Source organism: Zingiber officinale, chromosome 11B (genome assembly GCF_018446385.1).
Source record: "Zingiber officinale cultivar Zhangliang chromosome 11B, Zo_v1.1, whole genome shotgun sequence".
Taxonomy (NCBI): Eukaryota; Viridiplantae; Streptophyta; class Magnoliopsida; order Zingiberales; family Zingiberaceae; genus Zingiber; species Zingiber officinale.
The window spans coordinates 18,128,545-18,150,484 of NC_056007.1; positions in this window are offsets into that span (position 1 = coordinate 18,128,545).

Genomic DNA, 21,940 nt, shown 5'->3' on the forward strand with positions numbered 1-21,940 from the left:
ACTTGTTCGCTTGCTTTGTAGATGTTGATTTGCAGCGGATATAATCAAAGTCAAACTCTCCAATGCTAACAAGTAGATTTACTTAGTATCCACCTCAAGAAGAAGTGACTAATCCAAGGATCCACACATGACACACTCTCTACTATAAAAACAACTCCTTCTTGAAACAACCAGAGGCAAAGAAGCCTCGTACAACGTAAGAACAAGGATACAACTCTAAACAAGAAGTAAATGTAAAAATATAACTCAAAACCTCTTCTTGCTTGATCTCTTGTTGCTTGTGGATGCCTCTGAACCAGTTGGAAAGTGCTACAATACTTGTCTTCCAAATTTCAAGATTCAGCAAAAATGTGTGGAGAAGAATCGTGTAAGCGCTACTGAGAACAATGCTAAAAAAATCCTTTTCTAGGGTTATCGTTGGCGCCTTAATCGATTAAGAATCCCCTTAATTGACTACCACATCAGCAACCTGCATAAACGACTATATGTTCAACCTTAATCGACTACTCTAGTTGATTAGGCATTGCTGAATAGATTAGGCAAATTGATTCAGCAACCCTCTGTTCAATCACAAGAAACCCCGTAAGTGATTAAGCCTTTCTACTTAATCGCTTACCGAACTCTCTGTGCCTTTCATGAAATCTAGCTTAAGCGATCACCCTAATCGCTTAAGCTTTGAACAGATCCTTCTATTTGACGTAGAAGGCACCGTAAGTAATTACCCTAATCGCTTATGATATCCTAATCGAATACACCAATCGATTAGAAGGTCTTTCTCGCGATTCCAAGCTTAAGTGATTACCTTAGTCACTTAAGCTATGGTAATCGACTAGGTTAGTCAATTACCAAACCCTAACTTCCCAACCAAAGTCTAGGATTCCTTTACCCAATATCCAGTCGACCTTGACCTGTTGGAACTTTTTCACCAAGTGTCCGATCAATTCTTTGGCCCACCTAGACTTGTCTCCTTGTGTTAAGTATCTGGTCAATCCTTTGACCTACTTGGACTTCCAATCACTAAGTATCCGGTCAACCTTGACCCACTTGGACTTACAATCTTGCGCCAAGTGTACGATCAATCTTGACCCACTTGGACTTACCAATCACAAGGTGTCCGATTAACCATTAACCCACCTGGATTTCCACATACCTGGCTTCACTGATCAGGACTTTCTCACTGCCTAGCTTTACTCACTAGGACTTTCACCTGGCTACACACACTAGGATTTTCCTTTTGCCTAGTTTCACTCACTAGGAATTTTCACCTAACTTCACTTACCAGGATTTTTCAACTGCCTGACTTCACTCACTAGGATTTCTCATTTACCTAGCTTCACTTACTAGGGCTTTTCACCTGGCTTCACTCATCAAGATTTTTCAACTGCCTAACTTCACTCACTAAAACTTTTCATCTGCCTAGCTTCACTCATTAGGGATTTTCACCCGGCTTCACTCACCAGGACTTTTCACACCAAATGTTCGGTCAACACTGATCCACTTAGATTTTCTTCTTCTGCCAACCTTCCCGTTGGACTTTCCCTTATCTAACTTCCAATTAGGACTTCCCAATCAAGTATCTGATCAACCTTAACCTACTTGACTCTTCTTCATATCAATTGTTCAAACCTTGACCAATCTTCCCATAACGGATAATTGCACATGCAATCTCCATATATTGTCAAACATCAAGACTCAAGCTTAGTCAAACTGGTCAACCTTGACCTAGGGAAATTACACCAACACTTTCATTATCCTTAGTCTTTTGCAAGAAGAGATAAATATTTTACAAATAATAATTAAAGTTCTTGCTAATTCATAAAAAAAGGGAATAGAGTAGGTTTAATGTTATTATAACTATATAAAAAATAATCTCATAGTATTATTGTTTAAATCTTGTACAAGATTATGACGTTTCATAATACAATTTATTCCACAGCTATACCATTCTCCATATTATTTTCTGAACACTACAAGAAAATCCTCATTCAATAACACTTAAACGATAACGATTTTACGCCAAATCATTATTTTTTTGCCTTTTAACAATGGTTTTAACAAAAATCATTGTCTTTTAGCAGTTTTTTTGCTTACGACAACGGTTTTTAAAAATCGTTGTCTATTTATGCTTTTTTAGGGCTACAACAATGATTTTTAAAGGCTACAACAATAATTTTTGAAAACTGTTGTCTATGTGCACTTTATTTAGGATTACGATAACGGTTTTTGAAAACTGTTGTCTATTAAGTGTTATTGAATACCATTATTTTTTTCCTTCGTCGTTTTTTCCCCTTCGCCATTTTTAACCGTAGTATTTTTTCTTTCTCTCTCCTTGAAATTTTTTGTCGCCGCATTCCCCCCCTTTACCTTCTCAATCCCTAAGCATCTCTGTCCAACCTATGATCTCTTCACCTACTTCACATTTTTCTTTCTCCTTTCCTCTCCAAGCCCTAAACCTGCCACCCCTTCTCCTTTCCTCTCCAAGCCCTAGACCCATCGCCCCTTCTTCGTTCCTTTCCAGGTCGCGTCGCCGTCATCCTAGACCACTAGAAACAGGTCGAGAGGGTGAAATAAGTTCATGAAGTTGGGTTAGCGCTCGTGGAGTAGCACAAGTAGCAGAGATGAACAACACTGACCCGTCGCCTGATCCCGAGACTTTCGTCTGTAGGTTCTCGTTTCTCCTTTTGCCTACATCTTCCTCTAATTTGTTGTGTCCCGAAGTCATCCATCTACTCCTTTGATCACCGTAGCTATCAACTGGGGGCGCAGGAGAAAGCAAAGAAGAGGAACACAATCATCTTCCTAGAGACGAGTTCCGGAAAGACGCTTATCGCCGTCATGTTACTTCGTTCCTACGCCTTTGCGATTCCGAAGCCCTCACGGCACATTGCCGTCTTCCTCGTCTCGACTGTCATTTTGGTAACCCAAGTATGTGCTCCTCATATGCTTTCCTTGGCTATTTTTCATTTGGTCCTATCCATCGCAAATGGTATGGCTCTTCAGTGGTCTTGTTTGGGAAGCATTATTATTATTATATCTGATCAACTTACTCTGAATGTTTCCTACCAGACTTTCAATTTCTTCAAGGTATACTTGATGTTTTGCCCCTTGTTTCTAATGATTCTACAGCTCGAAGTGCATTATGGTCTATCCTGCAAAGGGTGTTTTGCCTAGCTGAGGAAAATGACGATGGTTCACTGGACCTGCATAGGTTAACACTGCTTCTATTGGACAAACATTTTCTCATCGATGCAATGATTAGAGAAAACAAGGATCTTCCTATAGTAAGATTTTTTTTATTGATATATGTTTCTAATTGGCATATGAAGGAGGACTCACCCTGCTATAAGTTAGGTGATTTGTAAATACAGGAAGACATCTTATCAAGTGCCAATTGCAGTGCTGGTTAGTGAGTTTCCCCATGTTTGGACATATAATGTTTTGATAAATATCAAGCAAAGTTCTATACATCAATTATAACCTCTGGGATTTAATCTATGATTTCTATACTTTAATTTCTCTATATGTAATATTTTATCTTTTAGAAGTTTATTGTTTATGGTAAATTTAGTGAATTAATGGATGCTAGTTTAATTTCAACAGACATTTGAAATATTGTATTATGAGATATTGGATATTTCCTCTTCCTAAATTACAAGGTTTGAAAACTCTAAAAGTAGCATTCCACCATGCCACAAAAGAGGAGGTTGGGTTGATCTTTCTATTCTTTATATATTCTTGTTTTGTGAAATTTTCTTATAACTTAGATGTTTTATTTTTAGGTGGCAATTCACAGCATTCGACTTCCAAAAAATAGCATTGTGACATGAAGCTAATATTTTCTACATACACTTAGAATTCCTCTCTTATTTAGTTGTTTGACATTTTAACCTTCATCTTACTTTTTATCCATGTAGATTTTTCTTCCTGGTGAGAAGATTGAGAACATTAATGATTAGTACTGTACTTTACGTGCAGAGGAGGTGAGTTTATATTAGGGATATTTTTACATTTATATTAGAATTTACTATTTTTTTAAAAAAAAAAAACCCCGCCCAATTAAACATCAATTATATTTCATTTCTTTTAAGTTCGAAGTTTTTTCTTCTCTTCAGTTTACATACACTAGGTCTGACATTTTATTTTCATTTTCACCGAGTTTGTTAAGGATCCAAAGAATACATTTGATGGTTACTCTACTTATATTTTGTTGTTGTAACATATTAGAAGTGAGTATTTATTCATGTAAATAGATAAGTTACAATCTCTTTCGTCTTCTTTGTGTCAGCATTCTGATATGATTACTCATGTAATAAGTATCCTAAATAATACTTAATATTATCTCCCAAAATATTTTATGATTTTCTGTATCTTTATATCAAATTCATCACACAAGTGTTGCTTCTTAAAAGAGAGCTAAAACAAATAATATATCTTTGTTTTTCATTTCATGAAACTGTATCTAATGGTTGGTCTTTAACAGAAAAAACTGAAATGAAATTAGAAAAAACTATGTATTTTGGGTAATATGGCAAACTAATTAAGTAGCAGTTTGGTAAATCAATAGAAAAAGTATTATTGAAATTAAATACCAACTAACACCGTATTTGACAATTTCAAAACTTTAACGGTGCCCTATGAGAAATTGCCTTGATGATAATACGAGGGACAAGCCGTGTGGTTTGTTGGTCTTTGGCGCGGAAAGCAAAGATTTGTAGGCCATGAAAAGCCATGATTCGACATAAAAAAGATAAAAACATGCTTTCAATAATTATTTAGGCCATTAAAAACAATGGTCTCAAAGGAGTTTTCATTTGACCTTTGCCATCAAAATCATTTAGGCAACAAAACTCCAAACTACCTTTCAATAATGCTCTAAAGGTGATGGATGCAGCCACACTGCATGCCCTCCTGTCAATGCTCATATGCTCGTCCCCTCCCCTTGCTTTTCTCTAATTCTGTGAGATCATTTTAAGCAATCATTGTGCACATGCTCTGCATGAGACGACATTCAATACCCATGTGCTCGACAAATGTCGTCTGTGAGACATTTATTTTTTAATATTATTTTTTATTAAATCATATAGTTAAAATTTTAAAATTATTAAATTAGCATAAGGTAATTTATAAATGATCAAATTATATATCTATTTTAATTTTATTTTTACTTTTATTATTGTTCCTAGTCGATTGATTTTTTTAACAGCAGAATTGCTTTTATTTTTTTAGTCGATTTTAATTGATTCATATTAAAAAATTATTATTTTTAATATATTAAGTTAAATTGATATTTAATAATATTTTTATAATTAGGAGAACTAGACGAACACATAGAAATTAATTTCATGTGATTTCGAGATCTCTAGGTCTATAGTCAATTTTAGCCGAAACCGATTGATGGACCTAGAAACCTTAGAATGATACAAAATCAGTTCATATGCGTTCTTCTAATTCTCTTGATTATAAAAATGCTATCAAATACCAATTTGATCAAATATATTGAGAGTGGTAATTTTTTAAACACGAATGTATCTGAAAAATTAATTCGTGTTCAAAAAATCACTGCTTTTAATATATTTGATCAAATTGATGTTTGATGGTATTTTACAATCAGAAAAATTAGACGAACACATCAAAACTAGTTTCACGTCATTCTGAGGTTTCTAGGTCTATCAACTGATTTTTATCAAAACTCTTTAGTTTTATTAGGCAAAAATCTGTTGATGGACCGAGAGTGCTTAGAATGATGTGAAATTAGATTTTATCAGTTTGTCTAGTTCATATGATTGTATTCATGTTTTTAAACATCAATTTGACTCAATATATTGAGAATAATAATTTTTTTTAACACAAATTAGTTTTTTTTTTGACATATTCATATTTAAAAAATCATTGTTCTCAATATATTTGATCAAATTGATGTTTTATACTATTTTTATAATTAGGAGAACTAGACGAACACATAAAAACTGACTTCGTATCATTTTGAGGTCTCTAGGTCCATCAATTGGTTTTGATCGAAACTAGCTGATGGACCTAAACACCTTGGAATGACATAAAACTAATTCTTACATGTTCATCTAATTCTACTGATTGTAAAAATACTACAAATATAAATTTGACTAAATATATTGAGAGCAGTGATTTTTTAAACATGACTGTGTGCGTAAAACTAATTCTTGTTAAAAAAAATCACTGCTCTTAATATATTTAGTCAAATTGATATTTGAAGGCATAGATATAATCATAAAAACTTAATAAACTCATTGGACATGGTTTTACATCATTTCGATCTCTCTAGGTCCATCAACTTATTTTGCCCGAAACTCTTTAGGTTTATTCGGCTAAAATCGATTGGACCTAGAGTACTCAGAATGACGTGAAACTAGGTCTAGTTCTTATTATATTCATGCTTTCAATCATCAATTTGACTTAATATATTGAGAGCAGTGATTTTTTGAACATAAATATGTCTGAAAATCACTGCTCTCAATATATTGAGTTAAATTGATGTTTGAGGGTATTTGTACAATCAGAAGAACTAGGCGAACATATAGAAACTCGTTTTGTATCATTCTGAGATATCTAGGTCAATTAATCAGTTTTGGCCGAAATCGATCGATGGACTAGAGACCTCGGAGGCTGAAACTTGTTGATAGATCTAAAGGTCTTGGAATGATATGAAATTAGTTCCTATATGTTTGTATAGTTCTTTTGATTGTAAAAATGTTATCAAATATTAATTTGACTAAATATATTAAGAACAGTAATTTTTTAAACACGAGTATGTCCGAAAAACTAATTTTTTGTTCAAAAAATCACTGCTCTTAATATATTAGGTCAAATTAATATTTGAGGGTATCAATATAATCATAATAATTAGCTAAACTCATAGACATAGTTTTACGTCATTTTGAACACTTTAGGTTCATCAATCAATTTTAACCGAATAAACCTAAAGAATTTGTCCAAAATCGGTTGATGGACCTAGAGACCTTGGAATCATGCAAAATCAGTTCTTATATGTTCGTTTAGTTCTCCTAATTATAAAAATACTATTAAAGATTAATTTGACCAAATATATTGAGAGCAGTTATTTTTTAACATGAATTAGTTTTTTAGATATATTCATGTTAAAAGAATCATTACTCTCAATATATTTGGTCAAATTAATATTTAATAATATTTTTAAAATTAGAAGAACTAGATGAACATATAGAAATTGATTTTGTATCATTCCAAGGTCTTTCAATCTATCAGTAGGTTTTGGTCAAAATCGTCTGATGGACCAGAGACATCGGAATGATACAAAATCAGTTCTCATATGTTTGTCTAATTCTCTTAATTATAAAATGCTATCAAATATTAGTTTGACTAAAAATAAAAATGGATACATAATTTAATCATTTATAAACTATCCTACCTAATTTAATGATTTTAAAATTTACTATACATATTTAGTCATTTATAAATTATCCTACTACTTTAATAATTTCGAAATTTTACGTATTCGGTTCGATTAAAAAATGTTCATTTTTCACATGCTAATCATCGTAGATAAAGACAAGGGGAAAAAAATAATTAAAAGGAATCTAATCTCATTCACCAACCAAAGGGCTACATTTATCGTCACAATTAAGTTTATAGTGAAATGTAAACGTGGACAAATCTTGATTGATATTCCTTAGTGCATGCAATTAATATATTCATGAATGTCTAAGTGATGTGACCAGATATATTGTTTTTATATGGTTTTTCAGTCTAAAACTATGTGGTATATTTTATTTATTTAGAATATAATTGAATTCAAATGTTATATAGATTTTTATTTTATCTATTAAAGATAATTTAATATATTAAAAAAGAAGTAAAAAAATAAGAATCTAGAAATTAATAATCAAATATATTATAAAAAAAAAAAAAAGAACACCCTCCAATATTAATTGAGTTATTTTATATTTATTTTACTCATGTCAATGAAAGTCTTCAAGTAATATGGTAGTAGAAAAACTTGAGAAGCCATTTTATACTCTTCTACTATATTAATTTAAACTGATTTATTTTAATTATCAAGATGCATTCAATAAATATTAATATATCATATTTTGGAAATGACTACAATAAATGAATTAACAAATTAATTTCTTGGGGATTTTAACGATCCAGTAACTCAAAATAATATATTCATTTAAATCATGAGACTAGATAAGCCTAACCGAGTACGTATACTTGATGATGATAATGATCCATCTAATTTATGGAGAGAAGTTACTAGTCGTGGCACATGCAATTGACTAATGATGGAACATAAGACAAAATTTTTAAAAAAAATGGATGAGAAAATTAAAAAGCAAGATCAATATATTACAATGTTAAAAATAAAAATTTCTAATCGACTAAATCAGAATCTATTGGATCGATTCGCACGTGAGAGGAGGGTAAATCACGTGGTTTTGAAAAATAATTTTTTTTCGATTTTTAAAATAAAGTGTGCAGTAGAAAATCATAGAAATTAAAAAGAACAAATAAGAAGATAGAAACATGCACGATCGATTTTACTTAGTTCGAAGCTTTCAACGACTCTTACTACAAGACTCAGGTCCTGTAGACCTATCGATGGGTAATCCACTAAAATACCTCTTTCGGTACCTCCGGAAGAGAGAATCGAGTACAAAGAAATTTGAAACACGTGTCACACACTGTACTTGTCCTTTTGCAATTATTAAGTTTACAAATGAAAGCTTACCAAATGCTCTTTCGAAGATGGTTGACTTGAGCTTGGTGTTTGGGCGGCTTCTTAGCGGTAGACGAGCGAAGCAACGTCACAGCAGAGTTATAGCAGGAAGCTAGAGGTTCGAAAGTCCAATTAGAAGTGCAGATGTTTGTATGAGTGAGTTGTTTCATGGCTTGGGCGAGCACTCCCTTTATTGAGTATGGAAGGTGCCTTCAAAGGCCTTGAAGGCGACTCCAATGTAGCAAGTCTGATCTTGAACAACCTGGTCCTTATCTTTTGACGAAATCTAAACTTTATCATGTGGAAGGCTCCTTCTATGTACTGAAGGCGCCTTCTATAAATAGACCCAAAGCACCTTCCAATGCTTGAAGGCGCCTTCCATGAAAGTGCCTTCCATCTCCCGGAAGGCGCCTTGGGTATTGTTCACCCGAGGCTTTTCGTGCTCTTCTTGCCCTGCAAAGAATGTTAGTCTGATAAACCAAATAATAACCTACAAGACAAGTATTAGTACAATAATATTGAGCATTAATTAGATCATGTATTACTGAGACTAGGATCTAGTCAAGGTCTCAGTTTAGGGATCCGAAATAGACCTAAATTGGACTGACGCCTACTGTTCCTTAACCAAGATGCGTCCTCATCGAGTCACTCTCTTTCAGTGACTTACCTTCACTTACCAACTTGTCATCGGTTGACTAGCCTCTTGACCCACCACGTCTTTAAGGCAGTTGTCAGGTCCGCAGACCCAACTGAACTTCTATCGACTGTTAGGTTCCACGGACTCAACTGGACTTTCTGCCAAATATCAGGTCGGCCCGTTGACCTATATGGACTTCACACTAGCTATCTGGTCCCATGGACCTAGCTAGGTTTCAGCCTGGTGTCAGGTCCCCTAGATCTGTCAACTCTTGCACACTTAGTAAAGTACTTCAATCACAACAATACCTAACTTAACTCACTTATCATTCATCAAAACTTGAATTATACCGTTAATGCAAACTGCACCAACAAAATCCTCTTTCAAATTGCAATACTAGTAAGCACATATTATAAGTACTAATCCATAACATTTTATTCCTCCTCGTCCATCTTTATAGGTATGGCTTATTTAATTTTGTATTATCTATTACATACATTTTTAAATTTTTATTCTCTTTTACACTTTTATATAGATGGGATGTTCTGTCTTGATTAAAAATTTATTTGATTCAATAAAAATTATGACAAAAAAAGTGTTCCATAGCATAAATCAAAATATTATAGTAGAGAGACAAACACTAGGATTAAATTGGTGTGGAGTATAAGTACAAATTGTCTTAGAACCAAAAGAGAGTTTAATTATATCTATGATCTTTTACAAAGGTTTGAGAATACACTTAGAGGAATAATAGCTTAGTTTTATCATCTAATGTGATTTTAACCTTTCAGTGAAATATTATTAATTTTTTATATTTATCATGTTATTATAATTTTTTAAAAAATATGAAATATGTTTGCAATTGATAATAAACGAAGACTACTATTGGATGTTTATGGAATGATACTTTATATATTTCGGTAAGATATTCAATCTCTTAAATTATTTTTTATTAAATTTGTATTTTTATTATTTTATTTCACTTATACAAATATATGCACGATATTTGTAAGTGATAAGCACCTAGATTTTGCTTACAATATGATAGTTGAAGATGATTCATAGTAAATAACTTGAGTTTTTATTTTACAAGACTTTGTCAATTCTAAAACTTAATATTTTGAGTGTAATATATAGTTAGTTTTGGATGTAAAAAATTTATCATTTGTATTGTATTTATTAATTTGACTTAAATGATTGTTAGATGAATAAAAAAATATCTATTAATTATATTTTGAAAAAAAAATATTTTAAATGGTTGATGAATTCAATGATAATTTTTAATATCTTTATAAATTATTATAAATGATATTTTTTTTAGTGTTTACATATTAGTTAAGGTGACATTTTAAAATATCTTATAAATTATTATTACTATCAACTTTTATTATCCTTATAAATAAGATACTTATAAATGTTAATATAAATGAGTTTATGTAATATTTAAATTTGTTCTTATTATGGTATTAAAAAGGCATATATAAATATCCTTAAAATATATTTTTTTTATATTTTGGACTATCTTTATTTCCATAAATAAAAATACATTTGAAGTTAGTATTTATATTTTATAATGATATTATAAAATGTTAAGAATGCGAGGAGAATTTATAACAATATGAGTTTATAGGATGTTTTTTTATGATGTCAATAAAACTTTAGTGTCGCTAAAAGTATATTATAAGAGTATTTATGTGTGCCCATCAAGAGTATTATTTATTGATAATCCAGGTATCCAAGCCTTATGACCCGACTTATCTTAGAGATGAATAGTTCTAACTCCATGAAAATTTTTCATGAGCCACTAAGATAAATCTAGAAGCAATCCAATGATCCTAGTGGTTCAAATGTCAAATGTGGGAAGCGATTTTTTTAAGCGATTTTTTTTTTTTTTTTGGCGTTCATTAGATTTTGAACCCTGAGTGCATGGGGTGCCCTAAGATTTACTTACCACTACACCATAGCCCAAAGACTCAAGAGTATTATCTTATAGTAGGAGAAGAATCTAATCTTAGGGCAATAAGTGAATACTTGGAAGAGAACGAATCATTTTCAGGTGTTTTGTGCACCAAAACAAAACCCAATCAAGAAGCTTCATTCTTGCAATATCATTCACTTGTCTTCTATATTTTTTTCACTCCATTACAAAATAATAATTCAATATTGCTGATCTCATCTATGTCTCATAATGTAATGGAATAGTATAGTATTGACAAGAGAGATTTAGCATTTGTGACGGCTCTTGAAATAATGTCTTCATCACCAAAGATGCTTAAATAAAACTAGGGTTATTATTTTGATTCCTTGACTTGATTCTGTTGATATTTATAGGTAGTTTTGATGTAATCAAACAAGTTAAGTTAGGTCATACTGTGTTTAATCTTGTGTCTAAGTGTGCAGGAGCTTAGGAGCATAGGAAGTCGAGCAAAAGATGCAGCTAGCGAAAAGGATGACACGAGAGAGAGCCGACGGGCTTGGTGCGTCTGAGAGACAAGGTGCTGTGGAAGAGTACGCGGACAGATGAGAAGGAGGCGTGCGGCGTTTCCGAGGGACGAGAATCCAGAGCGGAAGGTTGCTCGAGAAGGCCGGAAGTTTGGTTCGGATGAGCCCTATACCAGATGGCCGAAATTACCCAGGCGAGCTGAGTCAGAGCGAAAGTCCTAGACCGAGGTGAGCAAAACCGGAGAAGAGGGATGAAACTAAAAAAATCAACCATGTTGACTTTGTGAGTCCGGGCGCCCGGACCCATTCCGAGCACCCGGAGTCCGGGTGCTCGGAATCCAAATGTTATCATATTCGACGTGGGTTTTGACCGACGTGTCGGGGATAGAATTCTATCCCACTCCAGGTGTCTGGAACCTTTCCAGGCGCTCCGATCAAGGCTATAAATACAGCTTTAATCCAAAAGCTAAGATAGAACAAGCAATTACTGAAACAACACTTGTGTGTTTTCCTTTCTAGTTTAGCTTCTCATTTTCTATACTTATACTGTTGTAAAGAGTCTTTTCCTCCTGAAGGAGAATTTAGTGCTACTATATTCCTTGGATTAATAACCTCCCCGGTTGTAACCAAGTAAATCCTCCGAGCCTCTGCTTTTTCAGTTTATTTAATTGTTTTATGCAAGTATTCTTTAAAGTCTGAGAAAGGATTGTTTTGATTTTGTATAGAGCTATTCAAACCCCTTCTAGCTAGCCAACAGTCCTAATAGATTCCTCTTTGATTTCACATTGTCTCACTTCCTCTTGTACCCAGATAGCATTGACACGGCCTAAAAACTCTAAGGATGCAAAGAAAATAAAACTAACCCTAATATAAAAAAAAATGTCATTTGGTGACTTGGTCAGCTGAATCTGTAGTGTTTTCATATGGTCGTGCCACTTGACACGGCTTAACCATGCTCAGAACGTGCTATGTCAAGAAACATGGGTTGGCCAAGCTTCCTACTGGAAACTCCCTCATCAAGGTACTAAATGAATCATGGCTGTGTCAGGGGACATAGGCTGGTCGTGTTCCATGTTGGAAGTCTTGGCGGTTCCTAGTAAAATATAGAATGGAACATGGTTGTGCCAAGTAACACGAGTTGGTCTTGTTCCTAGATCTCTCCTACATCAGTGATGCTGAGTTGGAAAGAACTTGTCCTTGAATTCAAAGCAAGTGCAACTGGTTTTGAGGACTTTAGTAGACACTGATGTTGCATTTGCTGTAGCAGCAATAGAATTGGATGATGTAACCTGTTCGTTTTTTGGAGAAATTTACGAGGATCTAGGAGAAGCAAATACCTTTGGCTTACCATTAGCAGAGAACTCATCAGTAGGGGTGAGCAAAAATTTATAAAAACCGAATTAACCAAATTGAACCAACCGAATTTAGAAATTCGGTTCGGTTAATTCAGTTTTCGGTTTTTTTTTTTAAAATTTGGTTCGGTTTTCGATTAATTCGGTTCGGTTTCGATTGTGAATTTTATAATTTGGTTAAACCGAATAAGAATATTATTTTAATGAATTTTTATTTTAAAATATAATTAATTAAATAAAATCTTTTTTTTTAAAGGTAAAATCGAATAGGATTTTAAAATTCGGTCAATTTGATCGAAAACCGAATTAACCGATATCTTATCGGTTCGATTTCATAGGAAAATTCGGTCGGTTCGATTGGTTGAAAAGAAATTCGGTTTATTCGGTTTTTGATCTATTCGATTTGATCGGTTCAGTTTTGATCGAATGCTCACCCCTGCTCATCAGCAGATAACTGTTAGATTATTTATTAATAATCTATTATTATGACCCATTTAACTTATAGATTTAATTTTAATTTAAAAAATAATAATAAATCTAATTAGTCTCATTAATTATTTTTGAGATGATCGATCGGGTTTCATAGAAATTTCTCATCAACCATCAGGATAAATTAGAAAACGTCTGCAGCGACCAGCTCAGAAGACCAACATCTTTTAGTTATATGCACCATTTAGAAAAAAAAAAATTTCTATAAATACATCATACATAGGGATCGAACTATATGTACATGAATAATAATCTGAATATTCTACCGTGATATTATAGTCCCGGGGACAATTTCAATATAAAAGAAAAAAATGATTAACCAGGTTGGGTAACGTCGAGCCTGAGGTGACCGTTCCGGTCTCACAAAAATTTTCCACCGACCGTCAGGATAAATCGGGAAGCGCTCCTAGCGGGCAGCCCAGGAGCCCAACATCCTTTAGTTGCGTGCCCTATTTGGAGAAAAAATTCTTATACATTTATTATAGCTGGAGCTCGAATTATAAATACTTGGATGATAACTTGGATGCTCTAATATTGTACCATAGTCCCGGGAGTCCATTTTAATATAAAAGAGTCTAATACGGTGGTTGTTGGGCCACAAGATAATTAAAGGTCGAGGATTCCTTTTGTAAAAATAGTGGTTATTAAGAGTTACCATATAATAATTAGGTAATTTCCATATGTAATAGGTAACTTCCATGTATAATGGAATAATTTCCAAATGTGGGTTAACTTTCATGGAAAATTATATGTACGGTATCTGTCATCATCAACGGATACCAGAAAGAAAAAGGCAGAGAGTAGAGAAAGATTGAAGAACGTTTTACAGCCACAAGAATTTATTTGTTTGTATTATTGATCCGGGTATGTCTTCCTCACGGTTTCTTAATGTAGACATTTATATATTGTGAGAATCGTGATATCCAACATCCTTGTACATATGATGTAATTTCTTCCATTTGTAATTAATAAATTGCATGAAAAACTCCATACTTTATTAACATTTAGTATCAGAGTTAGATGGTGGATATTATGATTTTCTATGAATTAATTTTCTAAATAAATTATTGTTGTTTGGAAATTCCATAATAGTCAAGGTTTCTAACATTTGATTTATTAACATGGATTTGATTAATTCAAGGCATTTTAGGAAATTATGAATTAAAATCTCATTATCTTTAATTTTAACTGATTAGTATTTTAATATTGAAGAGTTTTGTTGAAATGTATGATTTGAATTTGTAATTATATATTATCAAAGTGATTAATTCTGTGAAATTTTTTATTCCAACATTAAATAAATAAATGTACATGAAGGAATATGAACAACAAATTTTGGGTTAATTAAATTTAATTGTTATAAAACACATAAAGATCACCCAAAGGTGTACGGGGTACCATTGCTTATAATTAATGATATTAAAGGATTTATTAACATACTTAGTAAATGTTTGTATATCCAAATATGACATGCTTGATATTTTAAGTATGGATGTTAGCTCATTACAATGTGTTCATTTAGCATCATTGTCATTGTAGTTATGCATTTAAGTATCACCCAGAGGTGAACTTAAATACATTATTAAAGTTGATTTTGATTTTGATTTTATCCATTAAATCTATTCAAAATATTAATGTATAAGTTTGTGTAAATGTTTGTAGCTTTCAATAATATGTTTACCTTGGGAAATGGAATGATTAAGTTCAATGGATGTATTATATTGATTGATATATGAACAAATTAAATTTAAACTAAGTGTTATGAGCCTTGATATGATATTGGTAATGAAACAGAAGCCCACAACCATTACTAAGACTAGTACAGAAACTTACAAGACTCTTTATGAGGCTTGGGTGCAGTTTAATAAGTCAAGTTTGAACTCAATGAAGATGACTTAAAATGTCAAGTCATTTATATGTCCAAGACGTACAATAAAGGGAATTCATAAAATTGATTAAGGAATGCTTACAAATGGAAATTACTGATAAGTCTATTATGGGAGCCTTAATAAATGAGTTGATGACTAAGAAATATGATTGGTCTCAGGTCATTCAAGATCATGTCACAAGTATGGCAAATCTAGCAGCAAAGTTAAAGTTGATGGGAATGAATGTGAGTGAGTCATTCCTAGTATAGTTTATCATCAACTCAATTCCTTTTGAGTTTAGACAGTTTCAGGTGAATTATAATATTATTAAAGAGAAATGGAACTTTCAAGAAATTAAGACTATGTTGATTCAAGAGAAAGGAATGTTGAAGAAAATAAGGGATCCCTCCATTCATTTGTCAACTTATGATAGAGTCGATAGTGGCAAAGTTAAACCAGGCAAGAAGGGTAAAAATAAAGGTAAGGCCCTCATGAAAGTTATAAAAAGTGGAATCCATAAAGAAAAAATGTATTATTTTTATGATAAAAGTGGTCATTTCAAAAAGGACGGTCCAAAAAGAAAGAGTTGGCTCAAAAAGAAAGGTAAATACTATGTTTCAATAAATTTCAAATCATATCTAATTGAGGTGCTTGATAATCCCTGGTGGGTGGATTTTGGTGCACCTACTCACATGCCACATATTATGCAGGATTCCTATCGATCTAAACCATGAACGAAACTGACAACTTTTTTGTACATGGGGAATAGAATGAAAGCATAAATAGAAGAAATTGGGACGTACATATTGATCTTGGACACTAGCTGTTCTTTAGATCTAGAAAATCGTCTCTATGTTCCTATATATGCTAGGAATTTAATTTATGTTGAAAAGTTGGATGATATAGGATTTAACTTTAAGATTGAAGATGATGTATTTTCTTTATATAGACATGAGTCCTATTATAGTTTTGGACTTTTAATAGATGGTTTATATCATTTCAATCTTGATATTAATTTTGTTGAATCTCTATTTTATGTTGAACATATAACTGGTAGTAAACATAGTTCACATAATGAGAATTTTGGTTATTTGTGACATCAAAGATTAGGTTACATATTCAAAGGATAATAAGGTTAACAAAAAGTGAAATATTACCTCAATTGGATTTTGACGATTGAGACATATGTTTGGATTGTATTAAAGGAAAGCAAACCTAACATATATTAAGAAAAGTAGCCACAAGAAGCAGTCAACCACTTGAAATGATATACACTAATATTTGTGGTTCCTTTGGAGCAATGAAAAATATTTTATCTCCTTTATTGATGATTTTTTACATTATAGTTATTTATATTTACTGTATGAAAAATCTCAAGCAGTGAACATCCTTTAGGTGTTCGTTAATGAGGTTAAAAGGCAGTTGGATAGCAAAGTGAAAGTCATGAAGTCTGATAGAGATGGTGAGTATTATGGAAAATTTAATGAGAATGGATAATGTCCAATCCATTTGCAAAATTTCTTCAAAGCTGGAGGAGTCACCGTCTAGCAAATGAACATCTCCCTCCTTATGACAATATATGAAACCTGGATACATAGTCACATGATTGAATAATAATAATGACCTCAACCCACACGACTGGAATTATACACAACCACAGAGTATACAACCTACACGGTTGGAATTATACACAACCACGCAGTATATAGCCCATACAACTGGAAACAATTAAAATACAACAAAAGGCATAAAGATAACCTATAAACAAAAAATGAAAAATTGTTAGCCGGCTAGGCTTTACACACCATTTACAAAATCAAATAAAAAGACACCATAAGTTCAAAAATCCACATAGAAGATACATATTACATGCACTAATCTAAAACTAATAAACTGAATGAAAGTAATAACAGAAGAAGACGCTCAATGTGACATGAGATTGACAGACATGATCTCCAGGCGACTCCATAATCATCTACCTGCTACTTGAGGAAAAAGAAAGAATACAAATGGGGTGGTGAGTCTGGGTGACTCAGCGGGTATCAGACATGATAGTGTATGGTCAATATAAAACATGAAGATCAAATCATACAGTCTCAGAAGAGAAATAAGAACATGATCATATATGACATAATAGATGCACATAATGATAACTGGCATAATGAATGCACATACCCAATTTAGATCTAACACACCCGGTATAGTGATCAGTAAACTCACTAGAGATTAGTAATATATCTGCTCGTAACACCTGAGCAATATATATGATAGTATATACATGTATGATAAATGAACATGAATGAAGCATAACAACCAAATACAATAATCATATCTCAAACAAATATAACAATCACAAGCAAATACATATATATCTCTAAAAGATACACCGCGCATCATATGCATTTTCACATGTGAGCGTCACTCCTATACTCCACTCCAAGATACCACTACATCAATGTGGTCGAGTGGGCATGATTGTGACAATTGCTCACATCTCTAAGCTACTACTACATCAATGTGGCTAAGATGGGTAGAATGCAGAGTAGCTATTTAGCTATATAACAAGGAGAGTCACTATCTGCACGACTCCATCTACCACTACTCAGAGTGGCCAAGCTGGCACAACCACGATAAGTTGAAACTAACTCCAAGCTACCACTCTCCCTGAGTGACCGAATGAGCAGTAAAATAAATGACAACTCTCAATCATAGAGGGAGACTTAATTGTCAGCATGCAGTGTAATGATGGACATGATGTAAATAATCATGATACAGACACAGTCATCATCAATGCGACAACAAAATCAACATAAGTACCTCTAGTACATGATCCATCTAACACCTAATTCTATAGGTATGAGTAGATCCAGCAGGTGTCCACTAAACAATAAATACAGTCAGTAGCAACACCAATAGTATACACCAGACATGTATGTACCCTACAACATAGGTATAATCATCATGATACCTCCAATAATCACATCAAACATGTGTACTCATCCAACATAAGTATAATCGACATGATTCCTCTAATAATACATACCAGTCACGTGTGCACACACAACATAGGTATAATCAACATGACTCATCAAATACTACACACCTGACATGTGTGCACACACAATATGCAAATCTACAATCAACATAGTAACTCCTATAGTGCATACCAAATATGTGTACATTCAATATCATATGCATAATCGGTATGTTAAATCAGTCAACATGATATCTCCTACAGTACATACTCTACATGTGTATACTCTACAGAGTATAAATATTCAAAGCCAAGACTATATACGAAATAACTAAATCATCTCTAATATCAAGCACGCAAGTATCAAGTATGGATAAATACGAGTAGATTTAAGATAAAACAACCTAATTCATCAATTAAAAGTCACGCACTAAGTTCAATGAACTATAGAGGTCAAGAAAGAAGTACCTGTTGAAACCCCAAGATTATTTTGGTATGATCAACAAGTTAAGTTAGGTCCTGTGTTGTTTTAACCTTGTGTCTAAGTGTGCAAGAGCTTAGGAGCACAGGTACTCGAGCGGAAGACGCAGCTAGCGAGAAGGACGGCACGCAGTGCGTCCGAGGGACGAGGTGCTACGGAAGAGTACCCCGGTGGACAAGAAGGAAGCGTGCGGTGGTTCCGAGGGACGAAAGTCGGAGTGGAAGATTGCTCGGGGAGCAAGAGACGCAGCTAGCGAGAAGGTCGGCACGGGGTGCGACCGAGGGACGAAGACTGCGGATGAGTACACTGGTGGATGATAAGGAAACACGCAGCGATTCCGAGGGATGAGAAGCCGGAGCGGAAGACTACTCGAGAAGACCGGAAGTTGGGTTCAGGTGAGCCCTTTTCCGGATGGCAGAGATCACCCAAGCGATCGGATCTGGAGGAGAAGAACCGGACCGAGGCGGGACTTAACTAGAGAAGAGGTCCCGGACGAAAAAGTCAACATCTGTTGACTTTGGGCTCCGGGGCGCCCGGAGCAGCCCGGGGCGCCCGGAATGGCTTCGGGCGCCCGGACCAGGATAGTTGACCAGATCGCGTAAAACACGATCTGAACGTTGGGGATAAAGTTTTATCCCTCCAGGGCACCCAGAACCCCTTCGAGGCGTCCCGACCAAGACTATAAATATAACCTTGGTCCAGAAGCTTTTCAACGAACTCCTGTAATTCATTTCCAACGCTTATGCACTTTAGTTTAGAGTTAAGCTTCTGTTTTTTGTGCTTCATTGCTGTACGAGACTTCTCCGCCTGAAGGAGATTGATAGTGGGTTTTATCTTCCTTGGATTAACAACCACATCGGTTGTAACCAAGTAAATACTGGTGCCTCATTCTTTATGCCTTTTATTTATCTGCTTTGTTTATTTTACAAGTGTTAGCTTAAAGAGTTCGAGAAGGGTTGTTTGTTTTATTTTTTTACAGGATATCCAACAACCCCCCTTCCAGCTGGCCCAACGATCCTACAAGTGGTATCAGAGCCAAGATGCCTCAGAAGGACTAACCGCCGTGTGAAGCAACAAAATGATGGCTGGAGCAAGTGACTACCCACCAGCATTCGAGGGGGAGTTTGCCGTTTGGAAACAAAAAATGGAGGTATATCTTAATTCTAATTTTGGTATTTCTTTAATATTAAAATTTGGCTATGAAGCACCAAAGACAACGAATGGAGAAGAACTCGATCTACGCCTCTGGAACAAGAAGCAACGTGATGAGTCAATGGCAAACGGTCGGGCATAATTTCACATTCTAACCGTAATACCAAATGAAGATCTCAATAGAGTTGGCGAGTACAAAAGCGCAAAAGAACTTTGGAAAAAGTTCTTGAAGATTCATGAAAAATCAGAAGAAGCCAAATCTGAGACTAAAGAAATTGCCAAAACAACAATCATAATAGAAGACCCACCTAAAGATGAAGAAAGCTCAACCGAGATGAGTATCAAGAAAGGGGGAGAGTCTTCAGAAGAAAGTAATTCAACAGGGAGAGAACCAACGACCGATGAGGTAAGTAAGGTATGACCTCTACCCTCAGAACAACTGGTTAATTCAATAGAAAAGTTTCCTGAAGATTTTTGTGATTTAAAAAATGAATTATCGAAAGAGTGTTTTGGTTTACCAATTATCTTGAAAGATTCTTACGAATTACAAAATATTTTGATAAAAGAATTTTGCAAGTTAGAAAATATTTTGACAAAAGAATTTTGTAAGTTTGAAATTTTACCGAAAGAATTTTGTAAATTAAAAAATATTTTGTCGACAGATTTTTGCAAATTAGAAATTATGACAAAATACTTCTGCGAATTACAAAATATTATTCTGAAAGAATTTTGCAAAGTAAAGACATTGCCGAAAGAATTTTTACAAATTATATTATTGAAAAATTCTATTAAATTAGAATTTATACTATCAAAATATCTTTGTAAATTAGGAATTGAAAATACAATAGAAAATGACATGTTACAATTTATACAAATTTCTACATGTTCAAATTTTCTTGCTTCAAAGTTAAGAAATTATGATAAATTAAAATGAAAATTTAAAATTTTCTGATAAAAGCATTAGAATAAAATAAATAAATGCATAGGAAATTTTTTTAAAATGTTATCAATTTTCTTAAAAAAATTTTCGCATAAAGTTTTGGGCTCAGAAAGATTTTTTCTTGATAGCGAAAACTAAGAAATTTTTTCACAAGTTATTTTTGACTTAGAAATTTTTCCGTGACTTGGAAATATTTTTTCTGAAAATCATTGGGATAGATTTTTATAAGTTTCTAAGTGTCAACCTTTAGACTTTTCTTGCAACCCCAATTTTTTATGTGATCAAAGGGGGAGAAGAAAAAGTATAAGTCTAGGGGAAGGTAGAAATTGAAAAATTAAAATTGGAATTTTTTCTATCTTGTTGCACGTGATTGCAATATTAAAATGTTTAATTTTTATATCTATTTTTATCCCTAGCTTAACTTAGGTTGATCACATCAAAAAGGGAGAGATTGTTGGAACCCCAAAGTTGTTTTGGTGTGATCAACAAGTTAAGTTAGGTCCTGTGTTGTTTTAACCTTGTGTATAAGTGTGCAGGAGCTTAGGAGCACAGGTACTCGATCGGAAGACGCAGCTAGCTAGAAGGACGGCACGCGGTGCGTCCGAGAGACGAGGTGTTGCAGAAGAGTACCCCGGTGGACGAGAAGGAAGTGTGCGGTGGTCCCGAGGGACGAAAGCCGGAGCGGAAGATTGCTCGGGGAGCAAGAGACGCAGCTAGCGAGAAGGTCGGCACAGGGTGCGACCGAGGGACGAAGACTGTGGATGAGTACACTGGTGGACGAGAAGGAAACACGCAGCGATTCCGAGGGACGAGAAGCCGGAGCGGAAGACTGCTCGAGAAGACCGGAAGTTAGGTTCAGGTGAGCCCTTTTCCG